A 16,652-nucleotide genomic window follows, 5' to 3' on the forward strand; every position below is an offset into this window, starting at 1 on the left:
GAATTCAGAGGCAGGCAAACCCTTACTCTACTTCTCCTACCTCAAAACCATCAACTCCACCCCAAGACCCCATGACTGGTCCATATACAGAAGACGAAAATACTAGCATGGGAAGTGAGAGGCAATGATTGGATCACCAGTCAGCAACATGACAGGAAGTACTATGGGACTATACACAAGAGGCACTGTGTTATAAACGGAGCTGTGTCTCACCAGAATTCTTGTGTTGAGGCCCTAGCCCCCATTGTAATGGTATTTGAAGATGGGGTTTGGAAGGTGACTAGGGTTAAAGGAGGTTATAAGGGTGGGACCCTCATGATGGGATTAATGTGGAGTTATGAGAAGTGGTATTAGAGCACTTGTTTCCTTCCTCTCTCTCTACACCTCATGAAGACACAGCAAGAAGGCAGCCATCTGCAAGCCAGGAAGGGAGGCTTCGCCCAGAGAACTCAATCAGCTGGCATCTTGATCTTGTGCTGTACCCCCTCCCCAGGGGGTACAGATCTGAAAGGGCAGGGAAAGCCCAATTCTGGAACCTCCCACACAGAACGTATCAATAACCTGTTCCTGTTAGCCAGGAAGGGAAGCAACAGCTAACAGAGAATAGCCTAGTTAAGTCAGGAGCCATCTGGTATGTCTGACCTTCACCACCCTCTAGGCCCTCAACTTCCAGTGCTTAAAACCAGAAGGAGGTTAGAAAGCATGAAGATGTGGACCACACCCTCTTCCCTCAACTGGTCCCACAGGCTTAACTTGAGCTGAGTGAACATCTGGAGATGAGACTGGAATTTTAAATGGACTAGACAAATCAATAATTGGAAGTGACCAAGATGCTACCTGATCTGATAATTTTGTGAATGGATAATTACAAATGGATTATGAAAGATGAAAGAAGTTGTACCTGAAACACTGAAGAGTCAGCATACCTAGGTCTTTGATACCATGTGTTATGAAGGAAAAAGGAAGAGGCAATGACTGTTCAAAAACAGTAACTCATTTTGTTAGGCAAATTCCTATTCTATCATTTCTCCCACTCTCTAGAAGTGACTTTTATAGTTTATTCCCTTTCAAATTCCCTTTTTAACAATCTTTCACCTAATCCTTTACTATTATATAACAATAAGAATAACAAGAATCCTTATGAAGATTTTTGTTGAAAGAAAAAAAGATTTTTGAGAAAAATGTTTATTCAACTTAAAAGTTGATCTTAAGACACAGTCATTAACCAAACCTTTATCTCCCTCTTATTTTTGCTTTCTCCTCTGCATCATGCTCATACAACAGCCAACTCCTTAGTCCTGGTTTTTCTTCCTACTTCTATTATCTGTATGCAGGTCAGGAAGCAACAGTTAGAACTGGATATGGAACAACAGACTGGTTCCAAATAGGAAAAGGAGTACGTGAAAGCTGTATATTGTCACCCTGCTTTTTTCACTTACATGCAGAGGACATCATGATATGGATGAAGCACAAGCTGGAATCAAGACTGCCAGAAGAAATATCAGATATGCAGATGACACCACCTTTATGGCAGAAAGTGAAGAACTAAAGAGCCTCTTGATGAAAGTGAAAGAGGAGAGTGAAAAAGTTGGCTTAAAGCTCAACATTCAGATAACTAAGATCATGGCATCTGGTCCCATCACTTCATATTGCCATAGATGGGGAAACAGTAGAAACAGTGATAGACTTTATTTTTGGGGGGCACCAAAATCATTGCAGATGGTGACTGCAGCCATGAAATTAAAAGACGCTTACTCCTTGGAAGGAAAGTTATGACCAACCTAGACAGCATATTAAAAAGCAGAGACATTACTTTGCCTACAAAGGTCCATCTAGTCAAGGCTATGGTTTTTCCAGTAGTCATGTATGGATGTGAGAGTTGGATTATAAAGAAAGCTGAGTGCCGAAGAACTGATGCTTTTGAAGTGTGGTATTGGAGAAGACTCGTGAGAGTCCCTTGGACTGCAAGGAGATCCAACCAGTCCATCCTAAAAGAGATCAGTCCTGGGTGTTCATTGGAAGGACTGATGTTGAAGCTGAAACTCCAATACTTTGGCCACCTGATGCAAAGAACTGACTCATCGGAAAAGCCCCTGATGCTGGGAAAGATTGAGGGCAGGTGGAGAAGGGGACGACAGAGAATGAGATGGTTGGATGGCATCACCAACTCAACGGACATGAGTTTGGATAGACTCTGGGAGTTGGCAATGGACAGGGAAGCCTGGCATGTTGTAGTCCATGGGCTCGCAAAGAGTCGGACACGACTGAGCGACTGAACTGAACTGAACTGAACTCTATTATCTCAGAAGAACGTATTCTTTGAGATTTTTCTTGGATGTTTTCCCATCCATTCTACAAACATTCATCAACTTGATCAGGAACGCCTAACAGAGATCTCTTCCTTGGGCATTTTCCCTCTGAAACCAAGAAATAAGCTTCCTGGATAGGCACACAACTGAGAATTCCACAGGATGCATGAGAATGAAATCAGCAAATATGCTGAAAGGCACAGGATGAGCACTCAGACCCATCTGATTCTCAAAAGGAAGGACCCTGAGAGTTGCTATGACTTTTTGGCTACCCCCTGGGCTTCCCAGGTAGCAGTAGTGGTAAAGAACCCACCTACCAATGCAAGAGACATAAGAGACATGGGCTTGATCCCTGGGTCGGGAAGATTCCCCTAAAGAAGTAAATGGCAACCCACTCCAGTATTCTTGCCGGGAGAATCCATGGACAGAGAAGCCTCGTGGGCTACAGTCCACAGGGTTGCAAAGAGTTGGACACAACTGAAGCAACTTCACACACATGTACGTTTACCCTTTTAAGTTTCAAAAGAGAGGATGAATAAGAGCACCTGCACCTCTGATTTAAAGCTAGATAGATCCCTGCCTTTCATGTCCTCTGTTGCCTAATCTTTCAATTATTAGCAACAAGGGCTAATGTTTCTAGAAAATAGGAGGCAAGCTTCTTCAGGAAATACCTAAGAAGGGGTAATGAAAATATTTAAAACCAAATTCAACTCAGCTCTGCTGCCATTTGCCCCAACAACCTGCCTCAACTAATGCAACATTCTTGAAAATGCCATAACAATGCATGTCCTCCATCTCCACATAGCAGTTAAGGCTGACCGATCCAGATCACTGGCTTCTCTGTGGCCAAATGCATGTTTGGGAAAAATTTTTGTCTCTTACTTTGGACTTCAATTTGTACACACTGAAATGGAACAGAATCAAAGAGTGTTTGATACTCTAAACAACTTCCATCCAGGCACCCGTATGTCAAAGAGGATAAATAGTTCCCAAAGGAAAGGCCTTCCTCTGACCAGCAAAGCCATCTAAGGATTGTTATGCCTTTCCATAAAAGGTGCAAAGACGCCCGGCAGAACTGTAGTGAACATGGAGGCACTCCCTAGCTGAGAGCTCAGAGCTGAGTCTCTGCAGAGATGCCCTCAGTGGTCCCCTCCCTGGAGACCTGGCCTCCTTTCCTGGAGTTGGAGCACTCCTAAAGGGTCATCGAGCTTCAGAGAACTCCTTTTGGGATTGACTGGCTGAGGTCTTTGCTCCAACTGCACTGCAGTTCAATTTGTCCTTCTACCCACTTACTTCCATCCCCCTCATTTCCATCGGGTGTTCCTGAGGACACACCCCGTGATACTCCTGCATGTACAATTCTGTCTCAGAGTCTGCTTCCCAGGGAAGCCAGTCTACAAAAAGATTATATTCTCTTAGCTGAGAAAATGTATGGCTGAGAAACACTTGGATCAACCCTACATAGATTGGGGTGGGGGAGATAACCTTTAATTTGACAATGTGCACTGTGAATCTTCAATGAATATCCAGAAGTTATTTAACCACAGAACCCTCTTCTTACATTGAACATCTGAGATCTGTACTCTATGGAATATGCTCTGGTAAACATGAATGCAGTTCACTCTAGCTCACATGAGAATATAATTGGTAAAGTTCCACATGTCAATCCCTCCCGTAATGGCAAAAGAATGTACATAACAATGGGGGAATGATAAAGAAAACAACAGAGGAATGTTGTTACAAATTATGACCATTTCATGAAATATTATGAATCCATGGAAAGAAATAAGAAATTCTTTAAGTCCTAGAATGAAAAAGTATCCAAAGTATATATTTTTAGTCCAAACAGCAAGGTTAGGTGACTGTGTGTACTTTGTTCTAAAAAAAGGGAAGGATTAAATATATGTGTACATTTTCTTCTGCATGCATAAAATATTTGTAAAGGCATACATTAGAAAATGATAGCACTAGTTGTTTCTATAGAAGAAAATTAAAAGCACTTTGACATTTTAATTTTAAACTATGGAAATAGATGACCTCTTCAAACAATTATACTATTAAAAATTAAAAGCAAAACACTGCAAAATATTAGGTAGCAGATATTTAAATACTTTGTCTAATCATATATGAAGAAACTCTGGAAAATGTATAACATCCTCTACAAAGTTATTTGTACTGTGAGCTCCTTGAAGACAGGAATCATATTTTATTCATTTATTCATAATTCCCAAAGCCCAGTGGAGTGTCTGAACCAGAGGAGATGGTAGATCATTTGTCTGCTTTTTAATTGAATCCTACTGCCTCTATATAGCGATAGATTTAAAGCCGTCCTTCCTTCCTGAAAAAAAATTTTTTTTTTAAATTTGAGGTCTAGGGAAATTCTAAAAATGGAGAAAGACTAGCACATTCTCTTAATGTATTTTCCTGGTTTAGTTTTCCCCTTATAAACCTATAGTCAGCAACACTTAAAAGCATCTGAAGTGGCGCTGTCCAATACAATGGCCACTAGCCACATGTGGCTATTCAAATATAAATGTAAATTAATTAAAATGAAATGCAACTAGAAATTCACATCCCCAGTTGAGCCAGCCACATTTCAAGGGCTCAAAAGTCACACATGGTTAGTGGGTACCAGACTGGACACGGCAGACAGAGAACATTTTCATCACTGTGAAAACTTCTGGATAACACTGTTCTAGGTATAGTACAGAAATTGATTTCAGACATAAATGGGTTGAATTCCAACTTAGGCACCTACTAGAAGTACGGTTTAGGGAAAGTTGGTCTCTTAGAGCCTCAGTTTCCTCATTTGGAGAATAGGGAAAATGAGAAAACTAACCTCATTGGGTTATTGTGAGGCTCAAACAAGCTCTTTCGTGCAGATTTCATAGGACACAGTGAACAGGTAAAATGTTACCTCTCAGTGACTATCACTACTGTGAATATTACACCTCACCATGAGCCAGTCATCTTGTCCCTCCCAAACAGGCTCTTCTACCCCTCCCATGGGACTGGAAAGTAACAAAGTGGCCTTTAACATTCTAACAGTCTAGGTCAATGCTATTCAAATACCAGTTTATAATGAAGCAAGCATGCACTAAATCTTTCTTCAGAAAAGTCTTGTTAGAGAAAAAAAAGTCAGATGAACTAAATACATGTTAGTGGTATGGTGCATTTACATTCTGGGGCAAGCTCTTCACTGGGCCAAATTTTGTGAATAAACATTTTGATACTTTGGCCTGCAATGGTCTAGTTAGAAACACATAAACCCCTTGCTATGATTTTAAAATTCCCACAAAGAAACAGATCACCAGTCCAGGTTCCATGCATGAGACAGGGTGCTCGAGGCTGGTGCCCTGTGATAACCCAGAGGGATGGGATGGGGAGGGAGCTGGGAGGAGGGTTCAGGATGGGGAACACATGCACACCCGTGGCGGATTCATGTCAATGTATGGCAAAACCAATACAATATTGTAAAGTAATTAGACTCCAATTAAAATGAATAAATTTATTAAAAAAATAATAATACTTCCTGAAAAAAAATAAAATACAATTCTCACAAAGAGGTCTATTAAACTTTTCCATGAGTAGAGCAAAGTCTAAGACAACAGAATTAAAGGATAAAAGAAAGTTGGGTCAGTCCACATGAAGTTTTTATAGTGGGTAGCCTTGAGCTCATTTTTGAATAACATAAGAATTGTGACGAGGGAAGAAAGAGAAGAAAAATAACAAAGGAATAATACCAAGAGAAAGGAAACAGAAAGATGGAAGACAAAACTTTAGCTTTAGCCCTTCAAGAACAAAGCAGTATTTTCCTTTTATCCCTTAAGCCCAGACATTCCCTTGCTAACTCATGGCTTTCCAAAGAGAAAATCAGATAGACTTGATTTTGGGTGTCCTTAGTCTTATTATGTAGTATCTATCTACCTAGAATAAAAATATGAAATACATAATAATTTTAAACTCTCTAAAATTATATATGGAAAGCTATTTTGGTGACTTTCTGATCCTTCAAATATTTGCAGTTAAAGATAAATGAGCACCAAACCAAAAAGCTCCTAAGTACATGTTTCAAATGAGTGTTCTTCTTTTGCCTTCTTCAGGTTTTATAGAAAACGATCCATATCAAAATTATTCTTCATCATAAAAGTTAGCCAATCATTACTAAACAATTTTCCAGTACTGCCACTACAGATAATTGTTTAACTATTAAAGTGTATGTTGTGATTTATAACTGCCATAATGGCACCAATCTCTACATGATTGCTTGGTGCTGCCGTGGAAGACATACCTCATCTATTGTGGCATGAAATGCCGTGTGACAATTTATAATGATGTGCATTTCTTATTACCTGCTGATAATAACCTATCAGTGAAAACGACAGCTTAATTATACAGCACATCTCCTGCTGGCAAATAACTGGATTCAAACATTTCTCTTGCTTCTCACCGATCTCTAACAGAAGCAAAAAGGACAATTACCACAATCCCAGAAACACTTAAAATTAAGAGAAAAAAAACCCTAAGTCAAACTTGATCTTTTATTAACCACATATGTACTTTAGCCCGATAATTCCTCAGCAACCCATTTCCAGTTCACAAGAGCTGGTTACCATTCTCCTATGGTTTTATATTTCTTGCTGATATTAGGCCTCTGATATTCCCCATTCCAAATATTGGGCTTTTTATGCAATGGGTGAAATGATTTATCCCAAGCATTGAATCTCTGAATCAACACCATGGCCACAGATTTGCTGTAGTAATCCCAAAGGTCTTGTTTCTAAGGCATTGCTTGTAGGTTCCTTCCTGACAAGTAGATTAAACTTCTCAAGTCTACAGAGCAAAGCAGTAGTGCTTACAAAACTAGGTGGCTGGATGTTTCTATCAATCAAGTTTATTCAACTGGCAGCGTGCTTACATTCCCAAGTCCCATGTGGTCCGTGGGGCTGCTGGCCTTCTCTTCCCTGGACTGGGCAGTGGAAATTCCCGACCTTTTCAGCACCAGTGGGTTCCTTCTTTTCCACTAGAGCTGTGTGTCATTATCCAGGAACAGTCAACAGAATGGCTGCCCTTCAGTTAGGAGACTTAAAGCAGTTTTAGCTCTCTACCTCTTCTTTCATAGGTCTCATTAAATATTCTTTTTTTGAGTGAATTTTTATTGGAGTATAGTTCCTTTACAATGCTGTAATCGTTTCTACTGTAAACAAAAAGTGAATCAGCTATACATATACATGTATCTTCTCTATTTTGGGTTTCCTTCCCATGTAGGTCACCAGAAAGGATTAAGTAGAGTTCCCTGAGCTATACAGTAGGTTCTTATTAGTTATCTATCTTATATATGGTATAAATAGTGTATATACATCATTCTCAACCTCCCAATTCATCCTACCTTCCCCTTTCCCCCTTGATATGTTTATACAATGGAATATTACTCAGTCATGAAAAAGAACAAAACTGGATCATTTGCAGGGATGTGGACGGACCTAGAGACTATCATACAGAGTGAAGTAAGTCAGAAAGAGAAAAACAAATATTGTATATTATTAATACTTATATATGAAATCTAGCAAAATGTTATAGATGATTTTGTTAAAGACACAGACATGAGATTATTAAATATTCTTATTTAATGGCTACTAAAACTACTACTATGAATAGACTGCTATTCCTTTATTCTTTCTAAACTTTGTTTTCCATTTTTCTCTGTTTTTACTTCAGTTCAGTTCAGTTGATCAGTCGTGTCCAACTCTTTGTGACCCCATGGACTGTAGCATGCCAGGCTTCCCTGTCCATCACCAACTCCTGGAGCTATAGACATCATCAAGGATTTACTGTGCCTCCACGGGATTGAAATACTCAATTCCTTCTATGGGATTATATATTTGTTAGAGTCTTTAAGATTTTGACCCTTTCTGCTGGGTGTACTTGTACAAGATGCCCAAGATGGCTGCATTTTTGTAGTTTAAGATGTTAGATTTCTTTTGAGAGCTTTTTTGTTTGTTATCATAAGGGATTACAAAAAGGTAAATGTAGGAGGTTGCTTCTTGCATCAGAGCTATTCCTAAATAACAGAGGCTGCACTATTAACTTCAGTGAACAAACTAAAAGTTTCATAGACTATAGCTATGAGATAGAAAACTATCTTCATTCAGCTATAGGACATAGCCTTCTAAGCAAATAGCATTAAAAGTATCACAACCATGTGCTGGGATCACAAACATTCGTCTTTGTAGAAATAAAACCAGTCTCTTTGGCCTCATGTAAATAATGGTGATGGTCACTATCTTTTCTCTTACTGGACTCCATGCAGATCAGCATCCTTCTATTCTATTCATCATTAGAACATTATGAACATTGCTCTTATCATTAGAACACTGATTTTTCCATCATAACTACCAGAGAGCAGGGCACCAATAGCAAAAGACTGGGAAGGATATCTGGAAAACAAGGTGTTGGAAGAGTACAGAGCCATGGAACTGTTAAATCCAGTAAAAAGTCTTCAGAAGAATTGATGCTTCTGAACTGTGGTGCTGGAAATAACTCTTGAGAGTTCCTTGGGCAGCAAGGGGATCAAACCAGTTCATCCAAAAGGAAATCAACCCTGAATATTCATTGGAAGGACAGATATTGAAGCTGAAGCTCCAATACTTTTGCCACCTGATGCGAAGAGTCATTGGAAAAGACCCTGATGCCAGGAAAGATTGAAGGCAAAAGGAGAAAGGGGCAGCAGCGGATGAAATGGTTAGATAGCACCACTGACTGAATGGGCAAGAAACTGAGTAAACTCCAGGAGGCAGTGAGGGACAGGGAAGCCTGGCGTGCTGCAGCCCATATTGTTGCAAAGAGTCGGACACGACTTAGCAACTCAACAACAACAATGACAACAGAGTGTCTTCAACCTGTTGGTGCCCCGCCCAACACATTTGGAGAACTGTCAAGAGCTGAGGGCTTTGTCTTTCAGCTGATAACACTAGGCTAACAAAGATATTAATTTAAGAAATATAATCTTACAAGGAACAATATATAGGGAATTCCATAAAAGAGTGACAAAAACTAGAAAAATATATGCCAGATGGGGAAAGCCTAATGGAAGAACTAAGAATTTAAACAAGAATTTTAAAAAATAATAAACACCTTGCAGCGTGTACCCGTCAATCTCAATCTCCCAATTTATCCCTCACCTTCCCCCAGAATGCATCTTTTTTTTTAAATTGGGGTATAGTTGCTTTGTACATACTACTATATATAAAATAGATAACTATTAGAACCTACCGTATTGCACAGGGAACTCTACGTAATACTCTATAATGACCCAAATGGGAAAAGAATATAAAAAGACTGAATATGTATATATGTACAACTGATTCATTTGGCTATACAGCTGCAACTAACACAACATTACAAATCAACTATACTCCAACAATTTTTTTTAAAAATAATAAATACTGGAGCAGTAAGAAGGATTTTGGAAACATGAGTCAAGAGGAAGAAATTGTGAAGAAATAAATGGGTATAATAAATATTTTAAAAATAAGTGATAAAGTAAGGAATTAGCCAAATAGCTTGAATGCAGGATGAAAAACCACTGTAGAGTGAGAGAATGAGCTACACAGTTGGATCAAGCATTGTCCTCAGACGCATTAGGGCCTAACAATTAGATAAGGAAAATGAAGGAAGAGTCAAATGACATGGAAGATGAGAGCAGAAATTTCAACTTCTGTCCACTTGTGGTCTGCAAACAAAATAAAAGGACAGAAATGAGAATATAGTAATCAAGATGTTTCTAAAATTGCAAATATAAGACCTCAAAATAAAGAAGATAACAGAGTAGCAGGGAAGATAAATTAAAAACTGAGAGTCAGGAATATTCTAGTGCATTCAAGAATATTCAGGCCAAGGAGGAACCTTGGAAATATTCAGTACAGTGAAAGCAGACAAAAGTCAGACAGACATCAGGCTTCTTGAAAGAAACACCAAATGCAAGAAGATAATAGAGTCCCCACAGTGTTGAAGAAAAATAGCCTTGCACCTAGTATTAAATATCCAAGGAAGCCATTATTTAAATGTGCAGACAAAATGAGAATATCCACAGGCATATGAGACCTCTGAAAAATTCACCCTTCATTTACCCTGTTTGAAATAATTTGGGGAGGAAGCAAAAAGATATAGGAAACAAAGATAAGTAAAGAAGAGTCTCTGTGTGTGTCCGACTCTTTGAGATGGTATAGCCCTCTAGGCTCCTCTGTCCTTGGGACTCAACAGGAGAGAATACTGAAGTTGGTTGTCATGTCCTTCTCCAGGGGATCTTCCCAACCCAGGGATTAAGCCTGCATCTTTTATGTCTCCTGCATTGGCAGGTGGGTTCTTTACCAGTAGTACCACCAGGGAAGATCCTTAAGAGTCTATTAATATTTAAATAAGCAAAACAGATAAAGCACTTAAAATATGGCTTAGCACATAGTGAATACTCCATGAAAATGAGTTGTTACTATTATTTTGGTCTTCAGTTCCTGATTAAATAGTTGCATTGAAATGTCTAAAAAGTAAAGAAAATGCTTTTTAAAGTTCTATATATTATGTGTGATGTTTACTAGAGATTTTCTAGTTGATATTATTAATCCATTCATGTATTTATTTGGATGATCCCATCGAACTTTATCAAGCTCTTATTTAAGATAAAATAGATAACTAATGAGAACCTACTGTATAGCTCAGTTCAGTTCAGTTCAGTTCAGTTGCTCAGTCGTGTCCGACTCTGTGACCCCATGGACTGTAGCACACCAGGCCTCCCTGTCCATCACCAACTCCTGGAGTTTACTCAAATTCATATCCATTGAGTCAGTAATGCCAACCAACCATCTATTCCTCTGTCATCCACTTCTCCTCCCACCTTCAATCTTTCCCAGCGTCTGGGTCTTTACCAATGAGTCAGTTCTTTGCATCAGGTGGCCAGAGTATTGGAGTTTCAGCTTCAGCATTAGTCCTTCCAGTGAATATTCAGGACTGATTTCCTTTAGGATAGACTGGTTGGATCTCCTTGCAGTCCAAGGGACTCTCAAGAGTCCAGCACCATAGTTCAAAAGCGTCAGTTCTTCAGCACTCAGCTTTCTTTATAGTCTAACTCTCACATCCATACATGACTACTGGAAAAACAAAGGACCAGATGGACCTTTGCAGGCAAAGTAATGTCTCTGCTTTTTAATATGCTGTCTAGGTTGGTCATAACTTTTCTTCCAAGGAGTAAGCGTCTTTTAATTTCATGGCTGCAGTCACCATCTGCAGTGATTCTGGAGCCCCCAAAAAATAAAGTCTGTCACTGTTTCCATTATTTCCCCACCTATTTGCAATGAAGTGATGGAACCAGATGCTATGATCCTAGTTTTCTGAATGTTGAGCTTTAAGCCAACTTTTTCACTCTCCTCTTTCACTTTCATCAAGAGGCTCTTTAGTTCTTCTTTACTTTCTGCCATGAGGGTGGTGTCATCTGCATAGGTGAGGTTATTGATATTTCTCCTGGCATTCTTGATTCCAGCTTGTGCTTCATTCAGCCCACCGTTTCACATGATGAACTCTGCATTTAAGTTAAATAAGCTGGGGGACAATATACAGCCTTAACATACTTCTTTCCTTATTTGGAACCAGTCTGTTGATCCATGTCCAGTTGTAACTGTTGCTTACTGAGTTGCATACAGATTTCTCATGAGGCAGGTCAGCTGGGCTGGTATTCCCATCTCTTGAAGAATTTTCCACAGTTTATTGTGATCCACACAGTCAAAGGCATTGCCATAGTCAATAAAGCAGAAGTAGATGTTTTTCTGGAACTCTCTTGCTTTTTCGATGATCCAACAGATGTTGGCAATTTGATCTCCGATTCCCCTGCCTTTTCTAAATCCAGCTTGAAAATCCAGAAGTTCATGGTACACATACTGCTGAAGCCTGGCTTGGAGAATACTGAGCATTACTTTACTAGCCTGTGAGATGAGTGCAATTCAGTGGTAGTTTGATCATTCTTTGGCATTGCCTTTTTTGGGACTGGAATGAAAACTGACCTTTTCCAGTCCTGTGGCCCCTGCTGAGTTTTCCAAATTTGCTGGCATATCAAGTGGAGCACTTTCACAGCACCATCTTTTAGGATTTGAAATAGCTCAACTGGAATTCCATCACCTCCACTAGCTTTGTAGTGATGCTCCCTAAGGCCCACTTGACTTCGCAATCCAGAATGTCTAGCTCTAGGTGAGTGATCACACCATCGTGATTATCTGGGTCATGATGATCTTTTTTGCATAGTTCTGTGAATTCCTGCCACCTCATCTTAATATCTTCTGCTTCTGTTAGGTCCATACAATTTCTGTCCTTTATTGAGCCCATCTTTGCATGAAATGTTCGCTTGGTATCTCTAATTTTCTTGAAGAGATCTCTAGTCTTTCCCATTGTATTGTTTTCCTCTATTTCTTTGCATTGATCACTGAGGAATGCTTTCTTATTTCTCCTCCCTACTCTTTGGAACTCTGCATTCAAATGGATATATCTTTCCTTGTCTCCTTTGCCTTTAGCTTCTCCTTTGCACAGCTATTTTTAAGACTTCCTCAGACAACCATTTTGCCTTTTTGCATTTCTTTTTCTTGGAGATGGTCTTGATCCCTGCCTCCTGTACAATGTCACTAACCTCTGTCCATAGTTGTTCAGGCACTCCATTCTCTCAGATCTAATCCCTTTAATCTATTTCTCACTTTCACTGTATAATCGTAAGGAATTTGATTTAGGTCATACCTGAATGGTCTAGTGGTTTTCCCTACTTTCTTTAAGTTTGAATTTGGCAATAAGGAGTTCATGATCTGAGCCACAGTCAGCCCCTGGTCTTGTTTTTGCTGACTGTATAGAGCTTCTTCATCATTGGCTGCAAAGAATATAACCAATCTGATTTTGTATTGATTATCTGGTGATGTCCATGTGTAGAGTCTTTTCTTGTGTTCTTGGAAAAGCATGTTTGCTATGACCAGTGCATTCTCTTGGCAAAACTCTATTAGCCTTTGCCCTGCTTCATTCTGTACTCCAAGGCCAAATTTGCCTGTTACTCCAGGTATTTCTTGATTTCCTACTTTTGCATTCCAGTCCCCTATAATGAAAAGGACATCTCTTTTGGGTGTTAGTTCTAGAAGGTCTTGTAGGTCTTCATAGAGCCATTCAACTTCAGCTTCTTCAGCATTACTGGTCAGGGCATAGACTTGGATTACTGTGATATTGAATGGTTTGTCTTGGAAAGAAACAGAGATCATTCTGTCATTTTTGAGATTGCATCCAAGTACTGCATTTCAAACTTTTGTTGACTATGATGGCTACTCCATTTCTTCTAAGGGATTCTTGCCCACAGTAGTAGATATAATGGTCATCTGAGTTAAAGTCACCCATTCCGGTCCATTTTAGTTCATGGACTCCTAAAATGTCGATGTTCACTCTTGCCATCTCCTGTTTGACCACTTCCAATTTGCCTTGATTCATGGACCTAACATACCAGGTTCCTATGCAATATTGCTCTTTACAGCATCAGACCTTGCTTCCATCACCAGGCACATCCACAACTGAGTGTTGCTGTTGCTTTGACTCTGTCTCTTTATTCTTTCTCGAGTTATTTCTCCACTGATTTGCAGTAGCATATTGGGTACCTACTGACCTAGGGAGTTCCTCTTTCAGTGTCCTATCTTTTTGCCTTTTCATACTGTTCATGGGGTTCTCAAGGCAAGACTACTGAAGTGGGTTGTCATTCCCTTCTCCTGTGGACCACATTCTGTCAGACCTCTCCACCATGACCCATCTGTCCTGGGTGGCCCTAAATGGCATGGCTCATAGTTTCATTGAGTTAGACAAGGCTGTGGTCCATGTGATCAGATTGGTTAGTTTCCTGTGATTGTGGTTTTCAGTACATCGCCCTCTGATGGAGAAGGATAAGAGACTGTATAGCTAAGGGAACCCTACTCAGTGCTCTGTGGAAACATAAATGGGAAAGAAATCCATAAAGAAGGTGTATATATATATGTATAGCTGAGTCACTTTGCTGCACAGCAGGAATAAACAGAACATTGTAAAGCAACTATACTCCAATAAAAATTAATTAAAAAGAAAAAGAAAAAATAAGAGTTTGATAAGAACTTTCTCTATATCCCTTAATATCATATTGATTGATTTTCCAATACTGGGCCATCCATATAAACATAAAGTAAATTCTGTTTGATTTTGATAGAAGTGTCTTCCTGGTGTGTTGAGTACTTTATTGTTTCTTATGTTAGTTAACATTTTATTTAGTGTTGAAAAATATTATTGATTTTCCATTATTCTTTTGCCTGACAATCTTGCTGAACTTGCCCACTACTTTTAGTAGTTTGTTAATATTCAGAACTTTCATTTATAAACAATGATAATTTTATCTCCTCCCATTTAATCTTTATATCTCATATTAGTTTTTACACTGAGCAACACCCACTAGGTGAAGAGTTCATGCTCTGGAGAGAGATCTGGGTTAAAACTCTTATTCCATCTCACGGTGGAGCCTGGCCAAGTCATCTAAACTCAAGCAGATTCAGTTGCATCACTGGAAAAGTGGTGAGGATGTAAACACCTTAAGGAGCTTGGGAGGGTTACACAAGTGGAAGTGCTTCCCACGTGGCTGACAATAAATGCTAACCACAGCCCTGTTTCTGTCTACACCGGGGACTAGTCCAAGGAACCCCATGGATACTAATCTTATATAAAATGATGGAATATTGGCCTATAACCTATACACATCTTCTTGTATACTTTGAAGTGTGTTAGTTCCTCAGGCGTGCCTGACTCTTTGCAACCCCATGGACTGCAGCCCACCAGGCTCCTCTGTCCATGGGATTCTCCAGGCAAGGACACCAGAGTGGGTTGCCATTTCCTTCTCCTTTGAACCATCCATAAATTACTTATAATACCTAACTAAATATGAATGCTATGTAAATAGTTGCCAGTGAGCCACAAATTCAAGTTGCTTTATGGAACCTTTTAGATATATATTTTTTTTTGAGTATTTTTGATCTGCAGTTGGTTGATCCTGAGGTTATGTCACCCAAAAGATAGAGAGGGCCAACTGTTCTGAAATATTTATTACATGAAATTAAGAATGGGAGATACCTAACCCAATCTTGGAAGTATTCCCAGAGAAAACAATATCAAAATGAGACACCTGAACCAGGTAAGTGAGGCAGGACAAAGAGGTGAGGAAGAGATGTTGGATGAAGTATTCTCAATGAGGGATGTGCATGTCTGTGCATTTAGCAATGAAAGAAAATATGGATTGTTCAGAGAATGGACAGTGTGTCCTGGGTAACTTGGCTCTTCATATACAAATATCCATTGCTCCACTAGATAATAAGTTCCTAAAAGCCATCATGTTTGGTTCATGTGTTTATCTCTCACAGCACTTGGTAGACAGCCAAGAACAGAGACAGTATTCAATAAATCAAAAATACCTGCTATTGTCTGGAAGAGTTTCTGGTCTGTTGTTATCCTACCTGATTCAAAACCATCCCTACAAGCCAATGCTTTATGAACTACAGAGGCCGACGCATGTGTCTGGAATTAAGAGAGGTCAAAGTATAGAAGAGAACTATATCAATATTAAATCTAACATGCCAACATAAAACCACATGTCTGAAGTTTTAGAGGTCCTTCACAAAACAATGGACATGAGGATATTTATTTCTAGAGGTAGAGTTAAAAATATGAAATATAGATTTTTTTTTAAATCCCAAAATTAGAATTACTGCAAATTTTGAAGTGACAAATAGTATTGCTATGACTTCACATTTGTTCTCTTGGCCTCCCAGGGAAAGAGGCACCAAATAAATTAACTATTAACGCTATCACTATTTTTACAAAAGCTTTCTCATTTTTTTTTTGTATTATTGAATCTTTTTTCCCAAAATACTTAGCAAATACTATTGAATTAGGAAAACAAAAGTATTTCTATTTGAAGGAATTTAGAAAATAAGGTGTGGCTTGCTTCTACTTCCTTTCATTTACTGAAGCATTTACTTTGCAATTGATAAAATTATCCTCTCAGATAATAAAACTGGAAAAAGAAATATTAAACAATCCTATTTTTTCAGTCAGTTCTAAAAACCTGCATACTAATCTAAGAAGTTCATCTGTATTATTTAAAAATGAATGCAAAGATTCTATCTGTAGTTTGGCCCAAATTAAGACTCTCAGAAAATTCTATCTCCCTTCCTGATTCTGACAATACAAGAATGTGCTGGGACATTCTAACAGCTATGTGATCACTCATGATTTATTTCCAGTCAAACTCCTTTTCTCAGAACCTAG

At 39.0% G+C, this 16,652-nt stretch overlaps 1 protein-coding gene across 8 annotated transcripts in view; it reads right to left on the reverse strand.

The window, feature by feature from the left end:
* Positions 1 to 16,652, reverse strand: part of IL15 (interleukin 15) — a 93,891-nt gene that overhangs the window by 63,944 nt on the left and 13,295 nt on the right. The gene's annotated exons all lie outside the window — the stretch shown is intronic.

This window comes from Cervus canadensis, chromosome 1 (assembly GCF_019320065.1).
Source record: "Cervus canadensis isolate Bull #8, Minnesota chromosome 1, ASM1932006v1, whole genome shotgun sequence".
NCBI lineage: Eukaryota > Metazoa > Chordata > Mammalia > Artiodactyla > Cervidae > Cervus > Cervus canadensis.